At 35.3% G+C, this 15,122-nt stretch overlaps 2 protein-coding genes across 6 annotated transcripts in view; one reads left to right on the top strand and one right to left on the bottom strand.

Annotated features, from left to right (window-relative positions):
* LOC138711897 (solute carrier family 2, facilitated glucose transporter member 8-like) overlaps positions 1-15,122 on the top strand; it is a 140,329-nt gene that overhangs the window by 5,162 nt on the left and 120,045 nt on the right. The window lies entirely within an intron of this gene.
* Positions 1-15,122, bottom strand: part of LOC138711898 (facilitated trehalose transporter Tret1-like) — a 209,773-nt gene that overhangs the window by 154,385 nt on the left and 40,266 nt on the right. The gene's annotated exons all lie outside the window — the stretch shown is intronic.

Below are 15,122 nucleotides of genomic sequence, written 5' to 3'. Positions count from 1 at the left end.
ACATTAAAAACCAAGACGATTATAAGGGCCATTAAAAACAAGAAATATAACAATGAGGACTATGACAAAGACATGAAGAATGGTAAGGACGATTAAAATGACAAAGAAAAAAGACAACAAAAAGAAATATCACGATAAGGAAAATGGCAAAGACAATATTTATTTATTTATTTATTTATTTATTTATTTATTTATTTATTTATTTATTTATTTATTTATTTATTTAATCTGGTGGAGTTAAGATCATCAGACCCTCTCTTCCACATCATCAGAAATGCAATATAACTACAAGAAAAATTATATATCAATGCAATTAATGTAGTGCAATAACGAATGACAGAATGAAAATGACATAAAAAACTGAACATACAAGTAGAAAGTGAAAACGATATAAATTAGTCTAACATGTTAAATTACGCAAAAAAGAAAAACAAGTAAAAAAGTATACAACAAATACAGACACAAAATAACAGTGATACTCAGCATCATTGCTATTAACCAAGGGACAAGAAGCTATTCTAGTATCCTGGCATAAAGACAAGAGAAAGGATTAATCCAACACAAAGAAATTATTGCCAAAATATTTAAAAAGATAAAAATTTTGGCATAAATTTAGCAACTTCTTACAAACGATTTCATGAGATAAAACATAATTTTCATAGTTTACTTTTAAACTGTGACAGTGTCCGGCAATCTCTGACGTCACTAGGTAACGAATTCCAGAGGTGAGGCAATAATACAGTATACGAGGATGAGTATAGGGAAGTTCCGTGACGAGAAATAGAAAGTAGAGATTGATGCTGATTTCGTGAAGTAGTTAGGAACTGAAGGCGTGTTGACAAGTAATTTGGAGAAGAGTTATGTAAAATTTTGTATAAAAGTAAAAGAGCGTCTATGATTCATCGTTCCTTTAGACCAGTGACCGGCAGGATCAGTGACGTCATCCCTCAGAGCATTTGTGCTCTCTTTTAAGAACATCGGCATCCAGAGGTCTGAGTGGGGAAGAGAAGCTGGTAACTTGGTAAGCTTCAAATGAACTCTACAGTGACGTCCTATACATCTGATTTTGTGCATGCGATAGGATACATTTCAGATAGTACTGATAGCATGGCAAATTAAGGCAGTTTAATTCTTCAAAATTATTACATATTGACAGTAGAATTCCTATGGACACGAACTGGAATTACTGTGGCAATAACAATGCAAAGAAACAACCAACAGCTTGTCTTTCAATTTGTTGTATTACACCCGCCGATCATCTCGCTCACATTAATTGTCATATTCATTGGCATGGCATTCTGAATAATGATGCTAAAATTTAACTTTTTTACACGCTAGGGTACCTTACAAGAAATTAAACAATTTGTCATTGCTCCCATACTCTAAAAATATAAATAAATGTTTCCACACTATTAAACAATGTTTATACCGTCAAAGGGGGTAACAGAGTTGTATAATAGATAGTTCTGGAGAATTGATGAAGTTCTGATTTTATTTATACATAGTAAGGATAACTTTGGCCCAACAGAGATTACATATTTGAATTGTTATATCTCTCACAAAATGCTGGCAAGAGCTGCCATCTACACAGTACAGTTGAAGCTATTAAGATATACCACACTTCGTGGGAGATATAAAAATTCAAATATATATTCTCTATTGGGCCAATGTTACCCTTAATGGGCCAATGTAACCCCCGTTGACGGTATGTTAATGGTCTTTCACTAACACTTTTTACGTCTAATTGTTTACACTCACTTAGGCAAATTACTATGTATAAATAAAATCAGAACTTCATCAATTCTCCAGAACTATCTATTATACAACTCTGTATACTGAACGTAAAGGGCATTTTATCACAAATATTGAATGTTACAGGAGAGCTAAATGAAAGCGTTTTTTTTTTACCTCGATACCATCATATGACACATAGTACCCTTTCCAACATGCTAAATCGCTTATTATTATGCGCAGAAGTTAATGCTTTGTACTACTGAAAAGAGCGCGAAAAATGAAATAAAAGTATGCTAACACCTCAATTTCGTAAAAAATTGACATAGTGTCGTTTAGTCCGGTGTACAGAACTGTACTAGCTTGCCGTTGCGCGATTGCTGTGCTTCTCTTCAGGTGTTCATGTGATCTGACCTTGCTCCGACGTCACAAATGCGCAACCTGCCGACCACTGCTTTAGACGTGCCCACGACAGCAGCTCAAGAAACGGTGTTACATGGTCGAATTTCTGAATATTACAGACGAAACTTATCGTGGCACGACGTTTCATATACGAAGTTAGATATAAGTATATGAGATTTGACATAAAACCAGAAGACATACTGACTTTTTACATTCGATTTATTGGCATACGGTTTAATGGCAGACTGGCGTTTGAAACAATATTTTATTTGACATAATATAATAATTTTTCATGATGTTCGTATGGCCTACTTCTAATTTAAGCTAGTCACATTTGGCGTATACATACTTCTTAATTTCACATATTGAAGTTATGTCTGCAAATTCGTAGGTAATCTAATACGCGACCTTCATTCTTATAAATTTGATATCTTTGTGTTATTCTCTGTAGCCTGATGTTTACCCTTTGATATCTAGCCCACTCTTTTACGTCGTATCCTTCTTCCAGCATCAACTTCTATTATCATTTGTTGTACGTCCCTTTGCTCTTTCTTAAATTCTATAAAAAGAGTTTGTAAGGATGGGTGATATTTGAAAGGAGAGTTAGGCTTGCCAACCGTCCTGTTTTTTCCGGGACAGTCCCGATTTCGACCTTTGCGTCCCGCGTCCCTAAATAATTTGCCCATGTATCAAAAGTCCCGATTTCATAGAATATTAGATATTTTGAGTTGATTTTTGTTCCCATCAGATTCTAGAATTTAGTCTGGATTGGAAGATAATTCCGTATAGTCTCATTCAGACGTACTTACTTACGACTCTAGTGCGGATGTTTAAGGTAGAAATTTAATTCTCGTTGTGTCAACATAGTGATGGATGCAATGATCATAATACACAAGTTAGGGCAGGTTTGATCACAGGATACTTACTGAATCCTATTCTCTGTGCTCATCTTATGTACTTTATGCACTTTGACTTTAGTTTGGCGCCATTCCGTATTACGTCCACTTTGTTCCACTTGATGCGTCGTTCATTAGTTTCGGCGGAAAAGTGGAAAAAAAAAGAAAGATTTATACGACTACTTCTACGACAGATAGAGATGAGATTAGATTAGATTAAATTAAATTAGATATAAGCGAGGACAACAACAAAGACTTGTAAACTACCGCAACCACTCACGTATGAAAAGATGTGATCGCTCTGGTGATAAATCACGTAAATGTCTGTGTATTTTCCGAGAAGAGTGGCTGGAATCATTTGTACAGGTAGGTTAGGTTAATTCGGGTTAGTTAGATTACGTTAAGTTAGGTTAGTTCATATTAGGTTAGTAATTACTTCAATAAGATGGTTCCTATTTTTAATTTCTTTTATAAGGGTTTTATACTGTTTTACAAATTGTTTTTTGATCGTTTTGGTAAGATTTTGTAATTTTTTTTACATATGAAATGATGTGATTGTTAAAATATACATAGGCCTATACTGTTATAAGAGTACTACTGTTGAATATGTGGATGGATAGGTAGAAATAATTATTGCAATAAAATTATCAGTAACGTTTGTGTCCCTAATTTTTATTTACGAAAGTTGGCAAGCCTAAGGAGAGTGATAAGGATGGGTAAATTTGAAAGCAATATTTTCATCACAAAAAAATTATGCACAGTAACCATGAAAACAGTAACAATAGTATTGTAGTAAAAACGTCTGACTCTCGTGTAATATAAGCAATTGTGTGTTATGTCAAAATTATAGTGAATGAAAGTACCGGCTTACCTAATGTTGTATGAAAAAAGGTGTATACAAAATTGCAGTGTATATGAATGCATTAGGTCACAAATGAGGGGGTATAAAAATGTACAAAATTGTAATATGTGAATTGGTAGTAGGCAAAACGCAGTATGTCAAATGATAAGCAACCGAAACTTATACATACATTATTAACAAGTTGCAATCTCTCATTTAAGTTACAACTTAAGTTTGTTAACAAAAAGAATCGCAATACTGTAATCCAGATGGGGCATCACGAGTGTCTGTATAAGTTTCTTTTTTAATATAAGTTGTGGAAAGTGTTTTACATGCTTCAAAGGGTGGAGCAGCGGCAATATTTTCTTGCGTGTATGGGAAACTTGAGTGTTCCAGTTAAGATCATTATCCATAAAGATTACAAGATTTTTTAATGTTTTACTGTATTCAATAATTGTACAATTAAGCATGATGATAGGAAAATTCTTGAAGTCTACAATACTAAGAAGACGATGATGACCATCACAATTACCAGAGATTTCTCTGGGTTCAGCCTCAATCCAAATTTATAAACTCACATCGAAATAGAGTTGAGGTCTTCATTAAGTATTTTTGTTGATCTGTTATTTCGCCAGGATGAAAATGGTTGTATATTTGTAAATCGACGGCGTACACTTAGCGGCAAAAAAAATGGGCCGACTCTTGCTCAATAGAAATGCTAAGTTCTATCGCGCTGTTCACTCGTGTAAACGTAACCCACTGCAAGGCATTGCTGTGGTGTCTCTTCATCGAACGTCGTCCGTCTATAATATAGTAAACCTTACGAGAAGTGTGTGGCCCAGTGGTAAGAAGTATGACATCTGTTGTGAGTTCGCCTTACTGCACGGTAAATTTATTATTTTTTTTTTTATTTTAACTTTTACTTAATTTATTAGTTTAAATGTGAAATGGCATTTGTTAACAAGCTTCGTTATGCCTGCCTTGTAAAAATATTATTGCCCATCACCCGTGGGCTATTAATAGGTGAGACCTGGCCTGTATAAACAAAAATATTTGTTTCACATCCTAAAAAACCGGATGCATATCAAACACAAATAAATTAATTAATTAATAAAACCAAACAGTTTTTTAATGTATTAACAAAACAAGGCCTGTGGTGGGGACTTGTATCTCGTCCACAAACCACTTGCGTCAACAACTGCCCTCATTCTGCGCGGCATGGAGTCCACAAGATTATGAAACAGGTCTAAATTCTTGGCCATCTGCTCCCACGCATCTAGAACTCTGTCCCACAATTCCTCAGGTGTCCGAACGGTCGGTTGTTCTGCCCAATTAGAGCGTAGGATCCTTTTGACTGCACCCCACAAATTTTGAATTGGAATCATATCTAGTGAATTTGGAGCCCAGTCGACTAGGTCGTCATCACGCCTCCTCGCAAACCTCTTTAAATCCGATTGGCGGTGTGTATCGGATGATTATCCTGTTGGAAGAAAAGTGTTCCTTCTGGATATCGTTTTCTGGAGGAAGGGATCATTACATTTGCCAAAATGTGTTCAAAGACTTCTGCCGTAAACCGCCCGTAGGTGCGGTCCAGAAGTCCTGCCCCATCCTATGACTTCCACCCCAACACGCGACTCTCACGCAACCCGAATTGTTAATAATTCGTCTCACGAAGCGTTCATCGTATCGGTGGCCATTCATACAATAAACTAGAGCAGTACTATCGTTGCTATTGGAGACAATTACCTCGTCGCAGAAAATGACATTTCTCCAATCCAAGTGCTGTCGGAGAGTAGCATACGCATAATAACCTATGCGAACCAGGGAAATGAGTTACTGTTTCTGTGCCATCTTCAAGCGTAATGACGAGACAGAACGTTGTATTAACAGATAGGAGTATTGCTTGAAAGAGAGAGGGAGGTTTATTATTTATTAGAGTCTGGGCATATTCTAAGGGATATCGCCACATAATAATAGCTTTGCGAAAAATATATGATGGAAAATTTGTAATTAAAAAAAGAATATTGGGGGAGATTCGAACCTTGAGCTACTACTATCAACTTGTTCAATAGACCAATGCCGTAACGACTTAGTACGCTACTGTGACTGTTAATATCAGTTCCGCGTAATACGTGGTTTTCCTGTTCATATTAGCTCCGGTTGACTTTGTATTTATCAATTTTATTATTATTTCACTCTTCAAGGGCCCCGATGTATCTATAATCAACCCGCCATTCGATTTTATTACATATTTTAGACTCTTAAACAAAATACAGCAAATTTAAATGGTTTAATTATGTGTTACCTGGTGAACTATGGCGTTGACGAGACGAGCATGCGCAATATTATCCGCTAAGTGTACATATGATCTACAATGTTTTATCGTCATTAATATAAAAAGGTCCATATACTGAGCCCTGTGGTACCCTGGACTCCACAACACGCCATTCCGAGGAGAATATATCTGCTGTAACATACTTTGGCAGCCACGAAGGCAGGAGTCAAACCAAGTGACAGCAGTGTCAGAAAGATTAATTTGTCTAAATTTAAATTAGAAGTTCTGTGTCTTCTATGTGAAATCTTTTACTAAAGTCAAGTAGCATCAATAATGTCAATTTTCGTTCATCGGAGTCTTGGCGAACATCCTCATTGACCTTTAAAAGTGCTGTGTCGTGGTGTGTCCGTCCACTTCTGAATCCTGACTGATAATCGTCAAGTAAGGAATGTTCGGTCAGGTTTCGTCAGTTGTTTACGTACGTACAGTAAATTCCAGAACTTTTGATGGAATATGTAGGACACTGAAGTGTCTATAGTCATTAGGACATGAAGGGTTTTTAATTTTAGGATGTGGGCGGATAAGGTTCTTTTTCAGAAAGTTGGATAGGATGAAGTAACAAGAGAAGCATTATGGGTAAATATATGAGTGATTGTCGGTATAATTATGTCCAGTATTTTAAGAAGTAAGGTAATACTTACTCCAGATTTTGTTTTGCGTTTCATTGTTGTTCGTACAGTATTTTCTGTCACGTAAGAAAAATATAATAATTTGTCTGTCGTGGAAGGTGGAGGCCTTAACACGTCAACTATTGTTAACTATTTCCCATTTTTGTCAAGGGTGAGTGACAGCTATGTTGTGAAGTGATTATTTAGAGTTTCAAGCGGAATTGTTATGTCACTTTGAGGTCATGAATTTCGTAGTCCTTATAGTACGTTTCTCCACAGTTTGGAAGAGTCACTACCCTGATGTAAAATGTCGTGGAAATGTCTGAATTTAGCGTTCCTATTAGCTTGTATAGTCTTGTTACGTAGATATTTATAATAATCATATGATGTATCAGTCTTATGAAGTCTGTACTGTCTGTGCACAGCATAACGCTCTTTCATCATGGCGCGTATGTCAAGAGAGAGCCAGGGTGCCGGACGCTTCTTAACACGCTTTGACTACAGAAGTGTATGCTTGTCATATAGATTAATAATACATGAATTCAGCTGGTCTACTTTCTGATCTACTAAGTGTAAAGTCCGTATGGATTGCCAAGGAACTTTTGCTGCGCCTGACTATAGTTGAGTTTCGTCGATCGTTTTAAGTCACGGTATGTAACAAATTTTGGTTTGGAGCATTTCAGGGAATGTACCAGATATATAATATCATTAGATAATATTTCTGGGACTGCACACTGTCCATGCGTCAGTACTCTGTCCATATTATTTGTAACAATCAGGTCTAGTAGGGATTCAAAGAACTGTGTGTGATGAGTGGGCTCGAGAGGGAGGACTGCTAAATCAAGAGCCTGAAACATTGTCAGTAATTGTCTCGTGTGAATTGAAGACGGAACTAGTAATTTGTATTGAAGTCGCTCAATATTGCATGTTCATAATCTGTAATAATATCCAATAGGGATCTTTCAATTTCTATGATACGTTAACTTTAGGTGGTTGGCAGGGAACACAAATAATAATAATTTCTACGAATAAAATCTCTGGTTTTTCATCCTAATCGCCCAAAGACACATATATAATTCTAGGATTTAAATCTGACCTAACGTATACTGCAAAACCGCCACCCTCCCCTTTATTTAAACTATGATTTCAACGTACCCGTCAAGGCGAATAAAATTGTAGGAAGAGTTGGTTTTAACCAAGATTCAAAAACAACAAGAGCATGTACATTTAGATCCGAGAAAATTGTAGAATAAATTTTATAATAGAATACATTTCAAGACAATAAGGACTTCTATAATGTGCATGAAAAGGACAAGGAACAAAGTAAGGATCACGACATGGACCACGACAAGGATCACGATAAGGACTACGATTTGGACAAGGACCACATTAAGGACCACGAAATCACTATGAGAAGGACCACGACAGAGACAGGTACCATGATAAGGAGCACTACGAGGACAAGATAAAGACGAGATCAAGACAAAGACAATGACAATGACCACGATAAGGATCACGACATGAGCTATGACAAACATCACGATAAGCGTCATGATAAGGATCAGGACTTAGACCACAATAATGATCACGGTAAGGATCAAGACAACGACCGGGACTACGATATGAATGAGAAAAACAAGGACCATGATAATAACCATGACAAATACAAATACTATTATAAGAACCGCTACAATGAAACGAGTTAAACGACAAACTTCATCATAAGGAATACGACATGGATCACGACAAGTACCGCGATAAAGACGACGAGAAGCACTAAGGCGACGATAATAATTACAACAAAGACAACAAAAAACATGATATAAGAGTGGACAATAACAATAGTCACAATAAAGAACATAACAAAGACAAGAACCACGATTAGCACCATCACAAAGACAAGACCACGATATGGGTCATGACAAAGACAACAAAGACAACATGGGCAATTATAAGTATCACGATAAGGATCACGACTTGGACAACGGTAGTAACGATAAGAACCACGAAATGAACATCGATAAAGATTACGAACACCATAATATACAATGATAAGGAAAAAGATAAGAACAAAGTCACGTAAAGACCATGACAAGGATAAAAATTACTGCGATATGGAATATAAGAAAGACAATAAGGAAAACGATAAAGATCATTAAAATGACAAAAAGGGCAACGAGAAAAACATCAAGTATCAGTATAAGGAGCAAGACAAAGACAACAATGACTACGATAAGGACACGACAAAGTCAATAATAGCCACGGTAAGGAAAATGACAAAGACAAGGACCAGTATAAGGACCACGAAGAAGATAAGGACCATAATAAGTCTCACGACATGAATCACGAGAAGCACTACTACAAGGATCACGATAATTTCAACGATATTAACGTGAAAGTACAACGATTAGGACCAAGACAAGGACCACAACAAAAAAAAATGAGGACCGTGATAAGAATCATAACGACAAAGAAAGACAAGTAGAATGGCTGGGACCATAATAAGGACCACCACACTGGTCACTACAAGGGGCACAATAAGGAGCATGATAAAAACCACGATACTGGTCACGACAAAGAAGGGCCATGACAAACATAATGACCGCGACATAGACAAGACAAGGACAACGAAAAGGGCTACGATAAGGATGACATGAGCCACGACAAGCATCATGATAAGGATCAGGGCTAGGATGAAGACCACGATAAGCGCTATGACAAAGGCAACAAGAGTCATAAGGGCCATGACTCAAGAACTACCATGATAAGGACCACAGCAAAGACAACAAAAATCGCGATAAGGACCATGATAAAATCATAACAAAGACACAAGGATAAAAGTAAGGACCATTTCAAAGACGACAAGGAAGACAGTAAGCACCACGATGAACTCAACGACAAGGACCACGATAAGGCTCACAAGAATCACAATGACTACGACATGAATCAAGACAAGGATTACGACATGGACCACAAGCACCATTGTCCTGTCGTGATCCTTATCGTGGTCGTTGTTGTGCTTGTCGTGGTCCCTGCCATGATCTCTGTCTTGGTCCTTTTCGTGACATAGCAATGGTTTTCAGTATTTTGGAACGACACCTGCCTGCGGTGAGATCAAAAGGCCGGATAAATGTTCGTGTCGTCACTCCTTTCGATGATTCATACGGCTAGTATTTGTAGTAAGTTGTTATTGCTACTTGAAGTCAGTGCCTTAATGCTTGATGTTAAAATGATTCTATATTTCATTGTTATTGTAAAAAGGAAAAATTACACCATTTACAATGACACTTTAAGTTCTAAACTATTTATTATTATTTGATAAGATATGTCGTTTCTTAAACATATATTTTGCATAATTAACGCATTCATTAAGCTTTCATATATTGTAACTTTTGAAAAATTACACCATTTACAATGACATTTTAAGTTCTAAACTAATTATTATTATTATTTGATAAAATATGTCGCAGAGTCACATATTTTATGTATTTCTTAAATATATATTTTTCATAATTAACGCATTCATTAAGCTTTTATATTTTGTAATTTTTAATTTTGTATTGTCTGTGACCATTAACAGTTATCTAAAATCAGTCTCATTATGCTCGCGATCGGCCGATAAATCCCAGGACTCTGTAGAATTCCATTTTAACGTTATTAGCTTATTATAAAAGTAATTGAGAATTGCTTTGAGACCTTTACAAATTATTCAAAATAGAGCTTTACGAAATGTATTGGGTTTTCATTATTTGACTCCAGTTAAATATCTGTATCAATTTTCTTTCGTTCTACCAGTTGAATCAATTATCAAATTAGGTGCTGCTATTTTCATGTACATAGTTATTAACAATTTAACACATAGTAATATTACATTTCAGTTTAATAAAGACATAGGCCTACATACTTATTTAACAAGACAAAAAGACAATATATATTTTTCTCAGCATAGCTCAGTAACTTATGGAACGAAAGGATTTAACCATTTTTAACAACAACTTTTAACCAACTTCCTTTAGAATATAGACTATTACCAAATTGCGGGTGTTTTAAGAATTGTTTAAAAATACGTTTTTGGGAAGATTATTTATTTTAATTCTCAGTTGATTTGTTTATTTCATGGTTTCAAACTTTTTCTTCTTTCTGCCCAAAAGTTTATGTTCTTACTATTTGTTCTTATTTTGCTTTCTTTCTTTCATAAATTCTTGTGTTATTGTTTGTTTTCACAGACTGTAGTTTCATGACTTTTTCAGTTACATTGTATAAAATATGTATGTGTTCTTGTATAGCCCCTACATATGAGTTAAACTACTTGGGGCATACTCAATAAATTAAAAACAACAAAAAAAAAAATTGTCCGTCTTGTCTCAATAGCTCAGTTGGCTAAGTATTCTTTTACTAAGTCTCTCTTCTGCGAGGCATGTGGATCTCATCATGAAGGCCCAAATTTCGATGCTACTGCACGATTTTAATCTTATGTTTAGTTTTACGATACATTTACAATTTTTGTAGTTTTTTGTATGTTGGTAGTACTAACAACAAACCAAATAGTTTGAATTCAGATAACTGAATTACATATTATTTTGTGTAACAGTGCTCCAAGTCTCCGATCACGGGCAGCGTCTCGTATCTGGGAGTTAGAATATTCCACCGTCTCATTATTTTTTGGGAAATTACAATATTCTACCATGTCATTCGTTTTTGGGGGACTGTACGTTTGTAACTTCTTACATTTTCTTGTATGTACACAACAATGGAGTAATGCGTCTAATTAGGTAGATTTCATCTTCCAGGTTATGAAAATAGTATTTATTAAACATTTAATTATTTTTGTGTGTACTAATTAGAAGTGAGGCGTTTAGTTGCAAAATCAGATACATCACTAAAGCATAATTTTTCAGTATGAAGGAAAAACGTTTGCAAGGTACCAAGGATTTGCAACCAATACTATTCTTTCATCATACAAATCCATGTGATGTATCTGGCTTTGGAGCATAACAGTGCTACAGCAGTTATAGAATTATATGAAGATATGAAATATAACATTAACTCATTTTCGAAAAAAAGTGATGTAGCTATCTGATTTTTCAACTACACGCTTCAAGTGGAATCGTCAGTGTTCTAGGGTCACCACTCTTGTCATTACAGTCAAGGTTCGAAAGGTTAAACCCGGTCGAAGGCGATTAAATCCTTAACGTGATTTCCTTTGGAGGGGAAGTGCACTTGTGAGGTCCCTGTCGTAGATCTACAGCAGGTAACAACATTATTTTGCCTGAATTATATGGCTTCACTAGTATTTATTGGGTAACAGACAGTATTTCTTGCTCAAATAAAATTTGAGTTACCAGCCAAGTAGACTATCAACAAATTAGGAAATCAAATACGGTATAAGCTTATTTATAATCTTTACAGTTAGGCCTAAATAATTAATTTAATTAATGATTATTATCAGGGAACGGATTTATATGGACTAAAAATATATGAAATATGTAAATATATATGTAGTTATTTTTACCAAAATATGGAATTAAATATGGATTTTTACCAAAATATGGAATTAAATATGGACTTAAAATTATAAAAAAATGACTATGTACGTTAAATATTGGTACATTTTAATCAAACTAAACAAAAAATATAATGGACGTACCTTATCTTCCAATGTAGTTTCAACAAAACACAATTTTTATTGTCTGTTACCATAACAATAGGTTACAAACATTTCTTTCAAGTGCTGAAAAGTGAATCTTCTTCTATTGTCTCTGAGGATAGATTTATACTGACTAAAAGAGCGTTCGACGTCACAAGAAGTAACTGGTACATAATTCAATTTCACAATGTCTGCTGGGGATAAGTCCAAGTTAATCTTCACTGTTGATTCACCACTCATCACAGCAACAACCTTTTGTAATTCTTCATATCCAGGGTTTTTTGAAAGTACAGTGTCCACCTTAGCTCTTACTGCATCTGCAACTTTACCTCTACCACGATTCAGTTGTTCCACAGTACTATTTATAATTTCAAAACTTTCAGATAGTGAAAGGTGCCTATTTTGGAGACTTTTGAGCGTTTTTATGATGCATGAAAATGTATGCTGAATGTGAGCTAAGTCATTCTTCACACTTATGTCACAGGTAACTGTTTTCGCAGTATCAATTGAGACTGCATCTTCAGAGTCCAATGCAAGGAGAACATTGTTAATAGAGTCTATATGTTCGGCATAATATTCAACTGCTTCTAGCCATGTACCCCATCTAGTTAAAATTGGCTTTGGTGGCAATGGAATTTCAGGGTACATTTCTTTCAACACGTTAACTCTACTGGGAGCTTTGAGAAATACTTTTTTCACTGATGAAATCAACAAATCTACTTTAGGGAAATTGTCTCTGACCACTTCTGCCACACGATGAAATGCATGCGCCACACAAGTAAAATGAGTCAATTTAGGATATACAACAGATAATGCTTGTCCAGCTTTGACCATATAAGGGGCAGCATCGCTAATAAAGAATAACACATTATCGTACATAATACCCTTTGGCCACAGGATACCCATAGCTTCGTTGAACAGTTTAACTATAGTTTTGTTATTGCACTTTTCTAGAACATCACAATGTAAAAGAATTCGTTCAGAATATTGTTCACTTAACAAACCGATAACTACATTACCAACAAGTCTACCTTCTTTGTCGGGAGTCTCATCAATGGAAACCCAAATTGAACTATCTTTAATTTCATCTCTTATCTTCTGTATTGTCTCATCGTAGATGGATGGAGCATACGTCTTCCTAAGTGTTGACTCATCCGGGATTGTATGTTGAGTATATTTTTCAAGGAATTCCCTGAAGACCTTATTCTTTAGTTTGTAGAGAGGAATATCAGCAGAGATGAGAGAACGGCACAGGTCGATGTTAAACTCAGATCTTACATTCGATGTTGTTGGTTGTGTTAAAAACAATTGTCTCTGCTTGGAATTTAGTTGTTTGTTGGCCTAATGTTTACTAGTTGTAATGTGTTGTTGCACCAGGAACTTTTGTGTAGATGATACTGCACACTGACACAAATTACAAAATAATATTTTATTGTCAGTTGATAAACCATCTTCTTTAAATTCTGAAATGTAACTTGTTAGTTTTGATTTTAAATTGACTGAATGACGTACTTTTGGCATATTTACCGTCTTTATAGTATGATTTACAAAACTGAACCTATGTGTACTCTGACTGGCATTTAACTGTTGAGCTGCACAACTGAAGTCTGTTAAAAATTTTAAATTAAATTAATACAGTTTTGTAACTTACTTTCCCATTGTTGATAGGACTGCTAATTTTCAAATAACTCTGATGTTAAAGGGATTACTGAACATGTGTTTAAATCTCTATTGTTGAAATGTATTTTTAAAAGTTAATGGAATTTTGTTTTGTTTTATTGTTAAACCTAATATAATATGGACTGTTTTATATGAAATATGGAAAATATATGGAAATTAACGAAAATATGTACTAAACTCTAAAATATGGAAAAATATGGAAAATAAAAGTAGGATTTTTCAACCCTACACATTGTGAAACATAAAGATAATGCAAAATATAAATTATATTAGCTTTATAAGTAAATATGTATTTACATATAAATCCTTTCCCTGATTATTATTAACAGTTTTTATCAATTGTATTGTATATTAAGATTAACAATTCACATTATTCTATAAAATATTGAAAATATGTGCTACGTTATCATCTCCAACCGTTTTTGGAAAATTCCTGCTCTTTTCAGATAAAATTTCTTGCTTTTTATTTTTTTTTAATCTAGTAACCCTAATTTCATGTGAGTACAATATTACAACCCACGTATTGTTGGCCCCTATCACCACGGCATGGCGCGTCCTCAGGTTGCGGATAGAGGAGACGGCCTCCAGATATGGAGGGTAGCTGAGAATATATTGAATAAGCAATCTCGGACAGCCGATGAGGCGTGGTCCTCCAGCTTGGGGGGTGGGGGAAAGGCTAACAACCCATCACCGTAAAAAAACAGCCTGTTACGAAATTCCAAAATAAGTCTCGGAATGGGACTGATTCCCTGGCACGAACACAACAAAGTAAATGTAGTACGTATGGGCGAATTCAGAAATGCATATAGAGTGTTAGTTGGCAGGCCGGAGAGAAAAGGCCTTTGGGGAGGCCGAGGCGTAGATGTAAGGTTATTATTAAAATGGATTTGAGAGAAGTGGGATATGATTATAGGGACTGGATTAATCTTGCTCAGGGTAGGGACCGATGGCGGGCTTATGTGAGGGTAGTAATGAACCTCCG

The sequence above is a fragment of the Periplaneta americana genome, chromosome 13, assembly GCF_040183065.1.
Source record: "Periplaneta americana isolate PAMFEO1 chromosome 13, P.americana_PAMFEO1_priV1, whole genome shotgun sequence".
Lineage (NCBI taxonomy): Eukaryota > Metazoa > Arthropoda > Insecta > Blattodea > Blattidae > Periplaneta > Periplaneta americana.
The sequence above is the reverse complement of the archived record's forward strand: the minus strand, read 5'-3'. Positions and strand labels throughout refer to the sequence as shown.